Source organism: Mustela erminea, chromosome 2 (genome assembly GCF_009829155.1).
Source record: "Mustela erminea isolate mMusErm1 chromosome 2, mMusErm1.Pri, whole genome shotgun sequence".
In the NCBI taxonomy this organism is placed as follows: Eukaryota; Metazoa; Chordata; class Mammalia; order Carnivora; family Mustelidae; genus Mustela; species Mustela erminea.
The window spans coordinates 56,057,275-56,076,696 of NC_045615.1; the positions used below are offsets into that span (position 1 = coordinate 56,057,275).

At 37.8% G+C, this 19,422-nt stretch overlaps 1 long non-coding RNA gene and 1 pseudogene across 1 annotated transcript; one reads left to right on the top strand and one right to left on the bottom strand.

Annotated features, from left to right (window-relative positions):
• Positions 1-1,098: 1,098 nt before the first annotated feature.
• Positions 1,099-9,584, bottom strand: LOC116583258. Its single transcript, XR_004282665.1, has 3 exons — positions 8,714-9,584; positions 5,199-5,266; positions 1,099-1,190 (listed from the first exon to the last, which is right to left on the bottom strand). It is a non-coding gene; the product is annotated as an uncharacterized LOC116583258 (long non-coding RNA).
• LOC116583247 lies at positions 7,070-7,606 on the top strand (annotated as a pseudogene).
• Positions 9,585-19,422: the final 9,838 nt, after the last annotated feature.

A 19,422-nucleotide genomic window follows, 5' to 3' on the forward strand; every position in this document is an offset into this window, starting at 1 on the left:
TGAGATCATGACCTGAGCTGGAGGCAGAGACTTAACCAACTGAACCACCCACTTGCCCCCGCAATGGACTATTTTAAAAGAAAAAAAAATATTAATTTATAGCCTACTTTGGTTATTCATGCAAACACATGAATCCATTTGCAATTGTTTGTATGGATGCATGCATAGACTTAATTAACTGTTTGGTACATAGACATTCTAGGTGTTGAGTTATTCACATTAAATTGTTTGTTTTGGAGTTGATACCAGTTTGAAAGACAAGTACATTTAAATATTTAAAGATTTATAATTATCCCAAACAAGAACAACATATGGTTTTGCTCCTGTAAGTGCTCCACAAAGAATAACTGCCTGTATTCTGTTGCATTTTTAAATCGTGTGATAAAGTAGAAAATTATCAGGATCTGGCTCTTCAGTTTTTGCTGAAATAATTACTGAAAAAAATTGAACAGATGCTAGATATAAATAAATTTCATAAACTCAGATATTTGGAGATCTTCTATGGATTCTGGGCACTACTTGTAGAGATATATTTATGATGGCTTCAATGAAACAATATTTTGTACTTCTCTAGGTCAGTGCAGTGAGGTGAATCTCTCTTCCAAAAAAACACCATAGCAACATGGTGCTGGAATGTCATAGTTTTTATCTGGTAGTAGGAGGACAAACATGTTCTTATTTCTGTATAACCAGAGACTCAGCAGCCATAAATTACTTCCAAAATCATAATGTTCTTCTTTTTCTGTTCCCTACTGGCAGTACGCAAAGCACAGAAAATAAAATTTATCTACTGAAAATAGAGATTCTAAAATTTGTTTCTGTAACTTATAAAAGAAGAGGTGACCCCAATAAGATATGACCACCTGGATCTCGATACACTCGGTCAGCACTTGGTGAGAAAGGGTGCCACTTCTGTTGCATCATCAAATTTAACAAAGGGGAGGGTTAGATCAATTGACAAGTGCCATTCTTGGGGAATTACATTGAGAACTGCTATTGTTACCACACTCAGAGCAATACAGTGAAGTAAGATGAATATACCCAGAAAAGTTGGGAAGTATAAGATTATGTTTCTAACAGCAGACACTTACCAGAGGGCAAGTTGGGATTTATGATGATTTCTGTGTATTCAGGCAGAAGGAGCCAGCATGCAGCAGAAGATGTGATTCACATGTGGGCTTCAATTAAGGCTATCAAAGAGCAACAAGGGAACAAGATACAAGGGTAGGAAGGTAATTAGAACTTACTCTTAACATTTCTTAATTGCCAACCTTTATCAGTAGCAGATGGTAGGTGAGCAGGAATTTTGGGGAATAGCCACCTTTTTGACATTACCTCTAATTAAGAAGGCTTTCTCAGTTATCAGGACAAACTTTGATATCATTGTATTTTTCCCAGGTCAGTATTAACTCAGAAGGTGTAATGAAGTCTGTTCCCCTTCTGTCTATCATTTACTCTCGCTGCTTCCATCTGTTCTAAGGTGAAAAGATGAACTTTTCAATGATTCTTGTCCAGGCTGCATACTCAGGGGTCCCCAGTGACTCATGAGTGTTACTTCTCACTGCATAATCTTTAGGGGAGAACCATCCTAACCACATCATTGAGACAGACCTGGGAGAATCTAAAATGGGGTCTAATATGTCAGACCATCATTATGTCAGAGCAAGAGAATTTGATACAAAACAGCAATGAAACAAAATATTGCTACTTATCATTCAGTTCAAATGCAATACTATTTGAAAGAAGGAAACCATCCCGGGCCAGTGCAAGACCAGTGCAGACCAGTCAAAGACGTTTGTTATCCTTTACAAATCCTATTCTTGGCAGATTCTAGGTTATGACTATAACTCTGCATAAGTGCAGAGTTTTCTCTCCTTTTTAAAAAGATTTATTTATTTTAATTAATTAGTTAATTATTTAATTTGACAGACTTGAGATCACAAGTAAGCAGAGAGGCAGGTGGGGGAGGGGAGCAGTCTTGCCGCTTAGCGGAGAGCCCGATATGGGGCTCAATCCCAGGACCCTGGGATCATAACCTGAGCCAAAGGCAGAGGCTATAACCCACTGAGCCACCCAGGTGCCCCAAGATTTATTTATTTTGGAGAGAGAGAGGGGGAGGGATGGGCAGAGGGAGAGTGAGAGAGACTCCCCACTGAGCCCAGAGCCTGACATGGGCTCTATCCCAGGACCCTGAGATCATAACCTGACCCAAAATCAAGAGTCGGCCACTGAACCAACTGAGCCACCCAGACACCCCTAATGCAGAGTTATTTTAAATGTCTCTGATAGTGTCTCTGTAAAGTCCTCTGATAAATGCACCCGTTACAACACGATCACTTCAACAGCTTCTCTTTTTACAGAACATTTGTTAGTTACTCTATGGCAATGATTCTCAAGGTGTAGTTTTCATACCAACAGCATCAGCAACACCTGGAAAATTGTTAGTAATGCAGATTCTCAGGCCTTACCCCAAATCCACTGAATCAGAAACTCTGGGGGTGGGGCTCAGAAATCTGTGTTTTAACAAGCCCCCCAGTATTTCTAAGGGAAACTAAAGTTTTAAACAATGGCTTTAGAAATAGATACCAGTTAGTGGGTGATGGCCTATACACTACACTATGCTTTAAAAGCATTATGGCAGTCAGTTCTCAAAATTATCATGTGAAACAGGTCTTACAGTACTCTCTTTCTGTAGATTAACAAAGACTTATCAAAACAAAGTAACATGGCCAAAGTCCCAAAGCTAAAGAGTGGGAGCTAGATTTCTCACCACATTCTGTCCAGTCTAAGCTCATACTCCTAACTACTGAAGAATACCCAAGCAGAAACAGAAAAGACAAGAACTTTACCAATTTTATGTAAAGATGTTCTGAGGCACTTAACACACCAACTGTAGACCCCAATAGAAAAGATTACATAAAACTGTTCAAAAACACAAGGCTCTGGGAGTCAGCAACTGACCCAGCAGTGAAGAAAAATGACCTCCCTTAAAGACATAAAGTCTCCTGCATTGTGGAATAAAATATCTGTATACCATTTTAAAAAGTGATTTAAGGTTATGTTAATAAGTGTTTTCCAAAATCTCATTTGGGAATCAACTAATCTGAAATGTCAATAATATATAAATTATAGTCACAGATTTTGTGGCAAATGGAGCCTGTAATGTAATGACCGCAGGAAGGTTACATATGGGTTAGCCCCCCCTCAGGATCCTCTTTAACACATTGTATTTCAGTGCTAAACCTTCGATTAAACAAAACAAAACAAAACAAACAACAAAAAAAAAAACCTTGAAGGAAGCATGTAAAAACCAGTTTGTATTTGTTTTTCAGATATACATTAAGAAAAATTTTACCATATTATTCAGTGTCCTTTGAAGGACCCACAGCAAGAAAGACTTTAACATGACTTTTCCAAAGGTCATTCGTGGTGAGTCGTTGGTTCTGCATGATTTTAGTGGGTCTTTCAGAAAACATGTTCTGCTCTTGAGTAGCTCTACAAATATTAGATTATATCTAGCTATCCAATGTCTTCGCTGTAAATCTTCTCAGAGCCTTTAGCATGCCAGTGTGTTTGGAGCCCTAGATTCTAAAACTTATACTCAAGACAGACATTCAGTTGTGCAAAACAACAGCATAATGTAGAGAAAAAAAAAACATGAACTCCAAAGCCTATCTATCTGGATACATCCCAGTTCTACCACTCACTAGCTGTGCAGCTCTAGCAAGATGCTTAATCTGCCTCAGTTCCCTCAGCTGGAAAATGTTGTTGTTGCTGTTGTTATTGTTGTTGTTTTTTAAATAAAAGAATTGTTTTTAAGATTAAAATATGTGAAGGGTCTAGAAGAGTACCTGGCATATGGTCAAAACTACATAAACATTTGTTAACCAGCAGTTGAACTAGCTCTCAAGGCTAATGTCATTGTCATTGTTCCTTTCTCCCACTTGTCAGCATCTATTTCCCTTTTATTAATTTTAAGGTACCCAAGTCACTTGTAAGTGGCATCCCTTTTTGGAGTTATATAAATGCTAAGAGGGCATGTTTCAAAATGAGGCATATGGGACAAAAGGGAACTTTCAAAATACACTGATCAGTCAGTGTTTCTGAGAACAGTTAGGGAAATAAGTGCTTGTCAGTTTAATGGGAATATAGTTAATGGAAACCTTCCTGTGGATCTGATTGGCTGATTGTGACACTCCTCCAAACTTAGTATCTAATTCCATTTGCTCCGATCTGAGTTTCCCAAGAAAACTTTCCTACTGTAATAATCAGCTATTGTGGAAATAGTTTATTCTTAACAGTATTTCGGTTTATCTTTTGTTCTTTTCTGACCTCGGGTAGCATAAATTAATCATTGCTTGAACACCTTGAGTGAATTGATAGAAGTGTGTTTTTTTGCTGACAAAGATAAGAAGTAGAAAAAGCTGCAGGAGAAATGGAAACAGAAGCAATGCCCATCACCAGGAGATGTAGAACTGGTTATACTGGAGATGACTCTGCTTCCATCCTTAATGCTAGCATAGACTTGTCAGGGGGCTATGCATTACCCCTGTAAGTCTTTTGTAGACCAGCTGATGAAGGTGTGCTATCAAAGAAATGGGGAAAAGGTGTTTGCCACCTGACAACAGTACAGTTGGGAGACAATAATTAAATCAAGATGGATAGCAGGTTTGAAACCTGCCAGTGTTAATGAAGATGTATTCACTGGTGATATTTGATCAGATCTTCTGGGTGGATTTTTAGATTTCATTAGTTAAAGACATAAAATGGTCTGTCTGATTAAAGAGGGGACAAAACAGTAGGGAGCACCCATAAATTACTCTAGCTCAATTAGGTGCAGACAGTTTAGTGAGTGTTTATTACTAGTACAAAGGAAGATTTTCCAATTAGATTAAAAGGTTTTGAAAACAACAGTTACAGTGATTTAGACCAATTGCTAGAATAGTGTATCAGGAGAAGTTTTATTGATTAAAAGTAAACTGATAAGTGATTTGTAGTGTTCATTGTTTATCAGTAGAACCCTTGCTGTGGGGTACAATTTTCCTCACAAGATCAATGGGAGGACTGGGCTAATTTCTTCTCGCCCTGAAAATTGATAAGAATATAAAGGGCAGCTAGATCGCGGCTGAAAATACCACCATGATTTATTCAGGTTAATCATCAAGAAAGTGACGTTGCATAAATCATTGGGAATTTACCTTGCCAGGCTGGGTCCTTCAGGCTGGTGTCACTGTCATAGGTGGACCAAAGAAAGACGGGAAGAAGCCTAGGATTTAATCAAACAAAGCCGTTAGCTCACTAAGCTGCCATAAGTTATTGCAAAACCTGGAAATGGCAAGGAATCAAAGGGAAGTTGCACAGACACCTCCTTGGATAGTGACTACTAGAATTTATGACAATAATTGGGTGGGATGAAGCCTAAGAGGCAGGCTGGTAGCTCATGTGTCCCTTTCTCTTGACTCCATATGTCTTCTGGAAGTGAGGAGCAAATGGGAAGTCCCTTCCACTTGGCCACAGGTCTTGAAATAGGCATTTCATTGGCCACAAACTTTTTTTACCATGTGTGATTAAATATGAAAATAAGCAGAAAAAAGCCCGAAGAAATGATAGCTAGGTATCTGGATTCTACAGATGAAAGCAATACTAATGTATGCTACACGTAGATATCACAACATATATTACAAAAATGCTGCATAAGAGATGGAGTGAACAAATATTTTTCCTCCATACAACTCTTATTCTTTAAAAAGTAGTTTAGAGATAAGCAATACTCCCTTTTCATTTCCTTACTGAAATATATCCCAAATTTGTCCTTCTGAAAGGTTTGCCCCTTGTGGTTCTATTCGTTCTGACTTACTTGTCTAACTTTGACTTTCCTAACTGAAATTCTGAAGCCAGAAGCAGCAGCTTGAAACATCCAAAGGGCAGAAGAAGACAACAAACTAGCATTCCATCTGTTGTGACATTTAGTACTTGCTTTTCCTGAGAAAATGCTTAGTGAATCAATTTCATATTAGCATTAAGAAATTAAGATCTTAGTTCACATGATGCATACACATTCTATTTCCCCTAAGTATGGAATCAATCTGACTGGTTTGAACACCCACACTTCTCTTCCTAGCTACATGTGTATGACATGGACTCATTTCTTGATTTCTCTCCCAAATAATTGGGAGAATATATGTAAAGTGCTCCCTATGGTACATTGGAAATGTAAAATAAATGTTAATTTTCTTATTCATATTTTTAATGTTTTTCTATAACTACATTGTATAATGGTTTATTGATGCAATGTAAACATGTTCCAATCTTTCACATCATATCTAAAATTGTTATAATTAAACTAATTCTGACTGCATTTTCCTATGTAACAAGAGAAAAACATGTACAGACTCAGACAATTCATTTCTCGTTGCTTATAAAGTAAATGTTCTTAAAAGCAAAGATGTAATACTCCTGTAATCTGGCCTACATACTCAGGGGTTTAAAGGTTAGAAAATCTCTAATAAGTCTTGAATACAGTGCATAAGGAACCAGCATCAGTTAGGGGATCAATCTGGGTCACCAAATGTGCTGTCGGTTTGTACTAGCTAAACAATCACCAGAACTAGACAAAAATCAGTGATCAGTGACAGATTCTAGTTAAACTAACTAGCCTATATTGTTTGTGTATAAGCAGAAGAAAAAGGAAAAGAGAGGGAGGGAGACTGAGAGAAAGAGGAAGAGAGATCAACAGAAGTCGGCAGTAGAGTGAGAGCTGAAGACCCTGACTGAAGCCCACAGAAAAACAGACCATTATTCATTTATGAAGCACATGAACAAGGTGCTAAGTGAATCATTGCTTCCCTCTTGTAAACTGTGAGAAAACCCTGAGAGCTCTAGTTCTGGCTTCCGGGAAGATGATATGACCTAGTGAAGCCTGATGTCCTACTGAGCATTTGGAATTAGCACATTCTTTGGTCTTGCTAGTAATCATTTTTCAGGGAAATAAATGTCTTGCATAAAATGACCTAACTTTCTCGCTTTTGGCTTTCAGCTCAGAAGAGGCAAAGGTAGCAGCTGTCTTCGGTCATCCCAAATCCAGGTGCATTTGACACCAGCAGCCTCCACCATGCTGCCTACGTTTGTTTGACCCTGACAAGGTCAGAGTCATGTACCTGAGGAACCCTGGTGGGGTAGTCAGTGCCACGTCTGCCCTGGCCCCAAGGATCACCCCTCTGGGTCTGTCTCAAAAGGCTGGTGATGACCTTAGCAAGGCAACCTGTAATTTGAAGGGTCTGAGGATGTCAGTGAAGCTGACCATTTGGAACAGACAGGACCAGATTGACATGGTACCTTCTGCCTTTGCCTTGATTACCAAGCCCTCAAGGAACCTCCAAGAAACAGAAAGAACCAGAAAGCATTAAGCACAGTGGAAACACCACTTCTGATGGGACTGTCAACATTGCTTAACAGATGTGACACTGATCTTTAGCAGAGAACTCTCTGGAACCAGTAAAGAGATCCTGGGGACTGCCCAGTCTGTGGGCTGCAATGTTGACAGCGGCCACCCTATGACATCATAGGTGACATCAATAGTGGTGTGGTGGAATGCCCAGCGAGTTAAAAACTACGAAGGAAAATATTTCAATAAAGGATCATTTGACAACCAAAAAAAAGGAAGAAGAAGAAGAAGAGGAGGAGGAGAAAGAAGGAGAAGGAGAAGAAAAAATGCCCAACTTTCTCTTCCTAATGACTTCTGTCTAAACATGGGAGATATTTGAGGGTGCCTGGGTGGCTTAGGGGGTTAAGCCTCTGCCTTTGGCTTGGGTCATGATCTCAGGGTCCTGGATCGAGCCCCACGTTGGGCTCCCTGCTCAGCAGGGAACCTGCTTCTCCCTCTCTCTCTGCCTACCTCTTCTCCACCTACTTGTGATCTTTCTCTCTCTGTGTCAAATAAATAAATAGTCTTTAAAAAAAATAAAATTAAAATGGAGATATTTTGACTTACAAATAAAAACAGCATATTTGGGGCACCCGGGTGGCTCAGTGGGTTAAGCGTCTGCCTTCGGATTGGGTCATGATCCCAGGGGCCTGGAATCTAGTCCCACATTGTGTTCCCTGCTCAGTAGAGAGCCTGCTTCTCCCTCTGCCTCTGTTGCTCCTCTGCTGGTGCTCTGTCTGTCTGTGTATCAAATAAATAAATAATCTTAAAACAAACAAACAGCATATTAATTCCATTTCTGGTTTTAGGTAAATACCTATTTATATGATCAGATATTGAATAAGAGCTATCAAAACATATTTATTGAGATTTACTCTTTCAAAGAGAAGGCTGAGTTGCCAGACTGTTCAGGTATCCACCCTAACACTGTTTGGATCTGAGAACACAAGAAGACTGTGGGCAACAAATTCTGCTATCTGAAACTGATGTGACTTCCTTTCTAATATGCATGTGGGAGTAAAACACGTCGTCTTGTGCTGAAAATCACTAGCGATCTGGACAATAAACTTAGAAACTAGCAGCTATATTCCATCATTGAAGCCTGTCCAACATGCCCTTGAAACAACTCAAATATCTATTTTCGTGTTCATATTTACAATGTTCATTTTCATTTTGTGCCATTATTTCTTCTATTCTAAACTATAGCAGTGACCTCATAAATGATCCCATTGCTTTCTGAGTTTTCGTTTATTCAAATCTATGATCTTAAAATCTTTTGCGAACACTTACCATGTGTCAGACGTCACAGGGAAGGTGGGACACACAGAATCCCGTCTCATCCTCACAGTCCTCCTGAGTTGGTTAGGAGGTGATGATGTGGGTCAGCTCCTTCCACGTGGAATCTAATTTCTTCTCTGTGTGCCTTCCTGGGTTCAGAAGTGGGATCATGAAGCATCACATTCCCTGGATACATTTCCAGACAAGGTTTCAGTGCATCGTTCACATGCATTCCTGCAAAACGTGAATGAAGTTGAAGTTGAATGAACTGAGTGAAGTTGAGGGAGATACAAAACTGGAGGTTGACAGTTTTTTTTCTTTTTTTTCTTTTTTTTTAAATTATTAACATAAAATGTATAAGCTGTTTCAGATATTGGGGTTTTCTATTGTAAACGGTAGCAGAGATGTCATGACTCTGTATGCAGGAGAGGTAGTGGTGACGTCTCAGTGTGGCAGTGGCATCCTGTGCTAGTCCAGTTCAGCAGTGTGGCTTTGGGCCACACTTTTAAATCTCAGCATAAATACTATTTTCTTCAGGCAGTGCTTCCAAAAGCCGTTTAATATTCTGTAGTAATGTTCTCCATGCTCAAACTAGTCAGAGTGGATGGTGGTTTAACTACAAATGAGCATTAGCTCCAAAGGTAAATATGTTCCCACTTTTACATTAGAAATAGAGTAGTTAAATGTCTGTTATGTTTATACGCTAAGAAGTAATGCTTAGGATTCAAAACCAGGAAAAACTATCTGAGACCATGCTTCTAAGCACTGTGGTATAAAGTGTGTGTCCTTTACTATTCTATTCTCTCCTTGTAAATTCCTTATGGCTGACAAGATGAAGTCTAATTACCTTCACGTACCACCAAAAGCCACTTTTAGCTTTATCCCAAGCTTCTTTCTGGCTTGTTTTCTCCCCTAAAGCTTTCTATGATTCCAGTCCTGCTGAGCTTTCTCCCGGCCTTGCTCCTCTGTGCTGTCCTCCATCCTGATTCCTTCATCGAGACTTCTTCCCACCCACTTACCCAGATTCTACCTATACTTCGGAGGATTTATTCTTGAACTATTTCTCTGAGAAAATTGTAGTGCATGAAGGTCCTTTCTTTTTAATTTCATATTGCTTTAAATCACGGGATACCCACTGAGACCGGAGACTGAACATGGTTAAAGAGTAATTTAAGAAAATAAAGGAAAAAAGGAGGGGGTATTATGACCAGAAGAAGCCAAAAAGTGTTCCTAAGTAGGCAGAAACAAAAGATGTCTACCAGGTCACTAAATACTTGGGGATAAATTACTGAAAGCAAGTATGAATCTGCATTGGAAGAAACATTATTTTGGTTTGGGAAACTTGAAGGGGTAAATCCTCCATGTGGACAAAAGTATGTCAAAGAGATGTTTTTCAAAAAGCCTTTGATGAGGGGTGTCAATATGAGTCATTTCAAGGTTATAATTATTACGTTTTTCCAACAGATTATGAAGAACAACAACAACAGTAGGTAGAACTAAAGGGCACGTCTACAGAGAGAACAGTACTAAGCCGGATGTTTTTCTGGTATCAGAACTAGGATTGGTCTTGGTGACAGACTGTCTTATGTTCTAAATTATTTTCTCCCTCCTTCCTTTTAGAAGATTACATATTTCTATCTTTTAATGTGACTTGCATGGCCTTTCTGGAAGGAATATATTTTCCAACCTGATGATACCATGTTGGTCCAAATGATTTGTTCAGGCTGGAATTTGAATAGAAGTGAGAATACGGCAATTGTAAGCCAAAAATTTTGAGTGCCATTTCCTACTTTGGTTTGGTCCCTTTCCCTCTGTTATAACAATGGTGTGTTCTAGATAGGGCCTTCAGGCTCTACTTTTAGTCTGCATGCTGGAATAAGGTGGAAATGTGGGGCAGGAGCAGAGCTATTGTGACAAGTAGCTAATATAAAACAGAAACAAGAGAAAAGGCAAAAACAAAACCACACACACAAAAACTCTTTGTTTTTATAAACCACTTGAAATTTCTTGAAGGATCATTTGTTATAGCAATGTAACCTAGAAAAAAAAATGATGTAGTCTTATATAAATAGTTAAATAACCATATATGCATAGTCTTATGTAACTTTTGTTGAATGACCTGGAGAAAAGTCTGCATTGTTTCCCCTTCAATTTGCAAATAACAGAGTGCCATTTTGAAAAACTAAATGAAAAACCTGAGCATTTACTAAGTCTCAAGCATTATGACAACAGCCTTACCAGCTTTATTTTCATTATCCAGTACAGTCCTTGCTAAAACCCTATTACAAATGAATCCCTTTACTGGAAAGGAAGCTTACTTGCCCAAGTTCATAGATCTACTACCATGCACACTCATTAAAACCTGGCTTCAGGTATCTGGCTTTCAAGCATTTCTTAATTTTGGAGTGATATATAACCCATGCATGAAGTGGTAATGCAAACAATGGTAATGGAACTGAGAATCCTAAAAATGTAGAAATTACTCTAGAAAGGGTAAGAAAGAGGACCTGTAAGACATCTGAATAGAAGCAATTGACATAGACATTGAAAATAAAACTTAAGGATGCAATGGAAATTTTAAAAGCCATGGAGAATATGGAAAAAATGAATATGGCTTCAGATAAACATTTCAAACTATCATGAGTTATTATTTCTTGCTTTGCTTGAATACATTTAATTTAGATGTAATAAAATCATGGTATGGCTTGAATTCTGTGTCCTCCATTCATATGTTGAAGTCCTAACCCCTAATACCTCAAAGGATGACCTTATTTTGAAATGGAGTTGCTGCAGATGTAATTAGTTAAATTAAGATGAGGTCATATTGGAGTAAGGTGGGCCTCTAAATCCATCTGACAGACATCTTTATAAAATGGGGAAATTTGGACACAGACATGCACACACAGAAAACGTCAAGTGAAGGTAAAGGCACAGATCAAGGTAATGAAGGAGACATTAATGATGGCCGAAGAGCGCTGTTGAACCCCCAGAAGCTTGGAGCAAAGAATGCAGCAGATTTCTTCTCACAGCCTTCAGAAGGAGCCAGTGTGGCCATGGGTTTTCTAGTCTCCAGGAAACAAGAGACAATGCCTTTCTGTTGTTTAAGCAACCGGATCTGTGATACTCTGTTACCCTAGTGGTCCTAGCAAACTAATATAAAATGATCACTAACTTTGAAAATAAGTTGTGAACTTAAAAGAATACACATCATTACAATGTGATAATAATCCATTCATCAATAGGATAAAAGAAGCTACTATAAAGCTACCATGAGCTGTGAAGAACAACTATGACCCATTCATGCTTCTAGTCTCTAAAGCTGACTTCTGGAGGAGAACCCGAAGGCATGAGAAGATTTTAGTTTATTGTGTGAAAGGGATAGACATTTAAGGTTACTTCAATAATTAAGGTTATTTCAGTAAGACTGGGATGATTTCCCAGATTAAATTTTTAGTATTTCCCAAGAGTGCCTAATATCTCCTTGTAACTTTTTAGTTATCTTAAAAATATAGGCATAGTGGGAAGGGCAGAAGTAGTCTGGCCTCCTATGGAAACACTATATTCTTTCATGCCCTCTAGCATTCAGCTGAAAACGGCGCCCTCATGGTCAGAGAGAGTTAATTCACATCCCAGATGCCTAACTTACTCCCTGGGAGTAAATTACTCATTGGTGAGACAAGGTCATTCTTCATTTTAACCATTACCGTAGCATTTTATACTGTCATGTGCTATGTAGTTTTGCAATCCTTAAAATCCCCTGGTGAAGTAAAGGAGATGACAAACATAATTATGTCTGATTTACAGACTAGGGAACTGGGACTCAAATAAGAGACAAAGCCATCATTGGTAAGGGCCATCCCAGAAGGCAGGAACTCTGATTCAGGTCTCTGTTTATTATGTGGAGTGCAAGAATAAACCTAAGGGATATTAGGTATGCATGCAATTCTTATATTTCTTGGAACTTTAGCTCCCCACCCAAGCTGATTTTTGGCAGCAGCCATCTGTCAAAGAAACAAAAGGTACCAAAGAAGTTAAGTACAAATTATGTACAGTGTGTTAGAATTTCAGGATTAGAGATGTCTGCAGAAATCAAAATGAAACACTGTAACTTAAAGTCAACTTCCCGAAACAGTACCAGGAGGATTAAGGACAAACTCTCCTCACTCCTTGACACTATTTTGACAGATGGATCCATTTAAAAGCATCAGTGGAGGCACCTGCAGGGAGGCGGGGGGGGGGGGGGGGGAAGGGGCAGAAGAGACAAAGCTTAAAAAAAAAAAAAAAGACAAAGAACAAAAATTCCATATTTTTCATCTGAAAAATCCATATTAATTTGAAAAAATCATTATTTCTACTCTGTCACTTCATTATGAGATCAAAGTGTGACTTGGCATTTATTTCAACAAGACTGTCTCCCCTACACTTGCAGTATATGAACATAGCTTTTGTCTGGGAAAGCATTGTGCCTGAACAGCTTTTGCCTGTAAAGCAATGCTGGGCTTTTTGTTGTGAGTGTTGGGGGTTGTACTTTTATATCCAAGCCCATAATCAAGGATCCCAGTTCTTGAAAACTGATAAAAACTTTCAAAATGAAATATCTGAAAGAGCTCTTAAGTCAACATTCTAGTCTCCCCTGGAATCCTGGGTATTGGACTCCAAGGTCAGGGTGGCTGGTTGATTTTTGAATTTCTGAAGTTGAATGTTGGCCATTTGATGTCTGTCTCAAGGTAAATCCTCAGATACGAGCAGCTAGAGCAGATGTGATTTCATGTAATTTAATGTTTACTTGCTTTCATTTTTTATGAAGTTTGAAACATTCTTAACCATTTTCTTGCTGCCAATCAGCAATCCAATGTTGCCCTGAATGTTCCATTGATTCCAAAATCAATGACTGTGTCGCCAGTGCTTAGAGAGCATGATTGCTCTTTTCAAAGCAAGAGGCTGGGTAGAGATGGCCCTTCTGAGTTTGATCAATTTTACCACAATGAGGCAGAAAGCTTAAGAATCAGTGTGATGACCTATTTACATTGATGTCACGCAGGTCCAGGGCTCTTCTGGCTCAAAGACTTATAGATGGGAATTACAACTTGGGGGAAGACAAGTGTGTGGACGTAGCCCCACAAATCTATGCCAGGGTACACCAAAACTTTTCTAGTGATTCTACCATTTAGTAAAACAAACATGTAATTAGACTTGCTCGTATGATCCAAGTTACACTCTTTAATACAGTTACAGAATTTCTGATTTGGGGGCAAGACTTAGTATCCACTAAACTAAATAACATTCTTAACAGACCAAGTAAATTGATTACCATCACACGCTGTCACGTATAATAATAAGGAAGAGTCCTCAGATATTCTTTCACTTGGACTTTAAGATAAAACTCTACTTATTACAACAATTTGGAAAGAAGTTTCTAGTTTGAGGAGAAATTAGACTTAAAAAGAATGTACATTGGTGAGGCATCTTTTTTTCATAAGTCATTTTTTAGTTGTAAAATTCGCAACATAAAATTCACCATTTTAACTATTTTAAAGTGTGCAATTTGGTAGCATTTAGTATGTTCACGATGTCGTGCAACTCTCAGCTCAGTCTAGTTCCAGAATATTCTCATTACCCCAAAAGGGACCTTCCTACCCACTAAACAGTCACTACCCCTCTCTCTCTATTCACAAACCCTGGCAACCACTCATCTGCTTTCTGTCTTTACAGATTGTCCTCTTCTGGATGTTTCATGTAAACAGAGTCATATAATATCTGGTCTTTGTGTCTGGCTTAACTTCTACTAAGCTTCATGTTTTCAGAGTTATCCACGCTAGAGCATAGCCCAGTGCTTCATTACTCTTTATGGCTGGATGATATTCTATTGTATAGATATACCACGTTTTGTTTATCCATTCATCAGTTTATCAACATCAGGGTTGTTTATATCTTTTTGACTACTCTAAATAGTACTCTTAGGAATATTCAGATACAAGGTTTTGTTTGAACATCTGTTTTAAATTCTTTGGAGTATATTCCTAGGATTGGAATAGTTGGATCACATGATAATTTTATGTTTAAGAGATTGAAACACTGCCAAACTGTTTTTCATAGTAGCTGCGCCATTTTACACACCAGGAATACATGGGTGATCCAGTTTCTCCATATCCTTGCAATATTTCTTATTTCTTCTTCGTATTATTTTCATCATCCTAGGTGTTATTTGGTACCTCATTGTGCTTTGATTTGCAATCCTGGATGACAAAGGATAAGCATTTTTTGTGTATGTGCTTACTGATCATTAATATATCTTTGGCAAATTTTTTATTTATTTATTTTTCCCTTGGAGAAATTTCTGTTCAAGTACTTCATGCAATTTTTAATTGGGTTGTTTTTTAGTTGTTGGTAGTAGGGGTCTTTTACATACTCTGGATACTAGATTCTTTTCATATTATTTGCAAATATTTAGTCCCATTTTGTGGGTTTCATTTTCACTTTCTGGACAGTGTGTCCTTTGATGTATAAATGTTTTTTTTAATTTTGATGAAGTCCCATTCAACAATTTTTTTCCTTTGTTGCTTATGTTTTTGGTGTTATATCTAAGAAACCATTGCCAACTCCAAGGTCATGAGATCTACTTTTGTTTTCTTCTAAGAATTTTGTAGTTTTAATTCTGGCATTTATTTCTTTGTTCCATTTACTTAATTTTTGTATATAGTATGAGGAAAGGGTCTAATTTCATTCTTTTGCATGTGTATACCCAATTGTCCTAACATCATTTAAAAAGACAATATTCTTTCCCATTGGATGGTTTGGGTACCCTTTTCAAAATAAATTGACCACAGCTGTATTGGTTTATTTCTATATTCTAAATTCTATTCCATTAATCTATGTGTTGGTCCTTAAGTCAGTACTACACCCATTTGATTACTATAGCTTTGTAGTGAGTTCTGGAATTAAGAAGTATGAGTACTCCAACTTTGTTCATCTCCAAGATTATTTTGGCTATTCGTGGTCTCTTGGAATTCCATATAAATTTTATAATCAGCTCTTCCATTTCTTTTTGTTTAAGTTTATTTTTTATTACTATTTTTTATTTTGTTAGATTTGTTTTATTATTATGTTCAGTTAGCCAACATATAGTACATCATTAGTTTTTTATGCAGTGTTCAACAATTTATTAGTTGTGTGTAATACCAGTGCTCATCACAACATGTGCTCTCCTTAATACCCATTTCTTTAAAAAAATTGACATTTTGAACATTATATGTATTATATGTATCATTATATATCATTAATATGTATGTTGTTTTAGCGAATAATTCCATTTAACAATATTACGTCTTCCAATCCATGAGCACGCAATGTTTTTCCATTTATTTAGGTCTTCTTTAATATTTTGAGCAGTGCTTATAGCTTTCAATGTACCCGTCTTGAACCTCCTTGGTTAAATTTTTCCCTTAGCATTTCTTTTTCTTTTTTTTTAAGATTTTATTTATTTATTTGACACAGAGAGAGATCACAAGTAGGCAGAGAGGCAGGCACAGAGAGAGAGGGAGAAGCAGGTTCCCCATTGAGCAGAGAGCCCGAGATGGGGCTCGATCCCAGGACCCTGAGATCATGACCTGAGCCGAAGGCAGAGGCTTTAACCCACTGAGCCACCCAGGCACCCCCCGCCTTAGCATTTCATTCTTCTTATGCTATTATAAGTGAAGTTTTCTCTTGATTTCCCTTTTGGATTGTTCACTGGTAGTATATAGAAATACAACCGATTTTGCATATTGATCTATATCCTCCAACTTTGCTGAATTCATTTCATAAAACTATTTTTTACATTATAATAACTAGTCAAAAATAGTAGAGAATGTCTGGATAATGGGTACAATGGGTTACCATAGATAAACCATTATACTTTAAAGAAATCAATAGGACTATTTTTAAAATCATATTTCTATTGATATTATGGCTATTATCATATTCCTATTTCACAAAACAATAATGAATTTAAGATAAACCCTTCTTGCTGGGATTGAAATAATTGTAATGTACACTGGCTTTCAGAGTGACTATAATTTATACTTACAAAATATTTTTTGTCTCATGAGTAAATAATAAATCTGCCTGCCTAAGACCTATGAATCATTAGAAAAAGCAAAAAGGAATCTAGGAGCTAAGCAAAATAGGTTTTTAACAAAAAGAAATGGTGAAAAGCTATAAAGACTTATTGAACATTTAAGACTCGCCTATTTTATTGTGAAAATTTGTATTTTTGGTAACTTTTATTTATCTGTCAGAGAGAAAGAGAACGACAGGCAGAGGTAGAGGTAGAAGTAGACTCCCCACTGAGAAGGGAGTCCCATTCAGAACTCAATCTCAGAACCCTGGGATCATGACCTGAGCTGAACGCAGATGTTTAATTGACTGAGCTACCCAGGCACCCTGTGAAAATTTGTACTTTATTTTTTTGTTGTTGTTCTTTTTTTTTTTAACTTAAAATGTATTATTTGCTTCAGGAGTACAGGTCTGTGAATCATCAGTCTTACACACTTCACAGCACTCACCATAGCACATACCCTCCCCAGTGTTCATAACCCAGCCACCCTTTTCCTTCCCCGGCCACCCCCCAGCAACCATCAGTCTGTTTCCTGAGATTAAGAGTCTCTTATGGTTTGTATCCCTCCCCGGTCCCATCTTGATTCATTTTTTTTTCCCCTTCCTTCCCCGCAAGATCCCCACCCTGCATCTCAAATTCCTCGTATCAGAGAGATCATATGATAATAATCTTTCTTTGATTGACTTCTTTCACTTAACATAATACCCTCTAGTTCCATCCATGTCATTGCAAATGACAAGGTTTAACCTTTTTGTTATTAGTTAAAATGTGCTTTGGGGAGCAATAACAACTGTGATGCAATGTGAACAAAAATCTATATGCAATATCAAATTTTAACTTGGTGAAATTTTAAAAAAGTCTGTATATAGACCAGTATTGGAAGTGAAAACTAAAAAAAATTAAAAATTTAAAAATTTTAAAAAAACAAGAAACGCAGATGAACAAATACTGTAAAGTGATCACAGATTTCCTTTTCCTGTTCCAAATTCCGTTCTTTTGCCTTTTTTCAATTTTATTAATATTCTTACTTTGCCCATCAACAATAAAGTGTAGGTAAATTCTATTTTCTTATGGATGGGAGGAGAGAAGAGGAACACCTTTCTTACTTCCAATAATAGTCATTTTAAAAGAAAGTGGAAAAGCATATTATTCAGAATATATGTCCACACACTCCCACTATATTTAACTACTATATTTATACTAGTTTGGACATTCTTTACTTCATGTTATTGAAGCCCTTCCATTTTTTAATCATTTCCCTTTGGTTCTCTATTATCTCTAAAAATACATGTCTACTTCAACAATCTAGATATATTTTCTTTACAATGTTTTTTTGTTAATCTGGACATTTTTACAATCTGGATACATTTCTCTTCACATATGTGTTTGATATGCTGTGTATAATGTTAGAAGTTGGATTTCTGGGGAGGCAATCTCTGGTAGGCAGAAGGTTTAACATGCAAGATGTTTTTTAGGGATCCTGGGATCCACACTTACAGAAGAGAGGTGGGGCAGCAGGACTGAGCAGAGGGAGAAGTTGAGGTACCATCCAAGCTCAGCAGCAGCCCTAGTCAACCCACTGTGGTGCTCTGCAGATGAAGTGGGACTTTCGCAGTTGTGCTGAATCAGACTAAGATGGCTGACCTTTATTCTCTTGTATATTTTAGTCACGGGGACGTGGAGGGGAGGGGGTCAACTCGGGAATGACTGTGACCTTGTGCAAGGCAGCTCTGTGTAGCCTAACCAATCCCTTGAAGGGGCTGTGAGTTCACAGCTGTCTGGCAAGCACACCCCAGCAGGTGAGGCAATTAAGTCCTTCACCAAAGGAACCTGGGTATTGCATCTCACTGTCCACTACATGGACCAGTGAGTATCTCCATGAGTTTATCTTACCTCAACGTAAAAGATACTCTCCTAATACTCTAGGGATTGATTTTTCTTTTTTATTTGGAACCATGTTGATTATAAGAGAAGAGCTGTCATCTTTAAAACTTTTGTAAATGAAGAATTATTTCATAAAGAAAGTAACTTAGATTTTTGGCTTTGAGATAACCAATATATTCACAGGTTGACCTTGCTGGAAGCAGAGTTCACCTCTATGTATGGACACCCTCTACAATTCTGAATGCTAAATGCTCTCCTACACTGACGGCTGCTGACCAGAACTTTCAAACACTATTAGATCAGCATGATAAAGCTGACTTAGAGCAAACACCGAGGAGTGACTCCTGTTATTTTGTCGCTAGTCTCCTCTTACTCCTATTGCTTAAGGGAGTTTAAGCTGGACAAAATTGTTTTAACTGCCGTGCCCTGAATGCCATAAACTGTATCCTATTTACTTGCCCTAAACTATTTTTGGTCAGTTACTTCATACATCTGCCTAGAGGTCTCAGGTTCTGCGGAGACATCCAGGTAGGTAGCAAACTGGTTCACTGTCCTGCTGCCTAAGCTCCCTGCACATTGATTACTTTGTTCCTTAAGCTCATAATTTCAAATCTGATTCTGCTCCAGGTGTCTGTGTCCTGTATTAGGCCATCTAGTTCCTTCACTGTTTCCTTTGTGATCAATCTCATCCCTGAGACAACCTCTTTCTGCTTCAGTTCTTTTTCCTTATTGTTAGAGAATT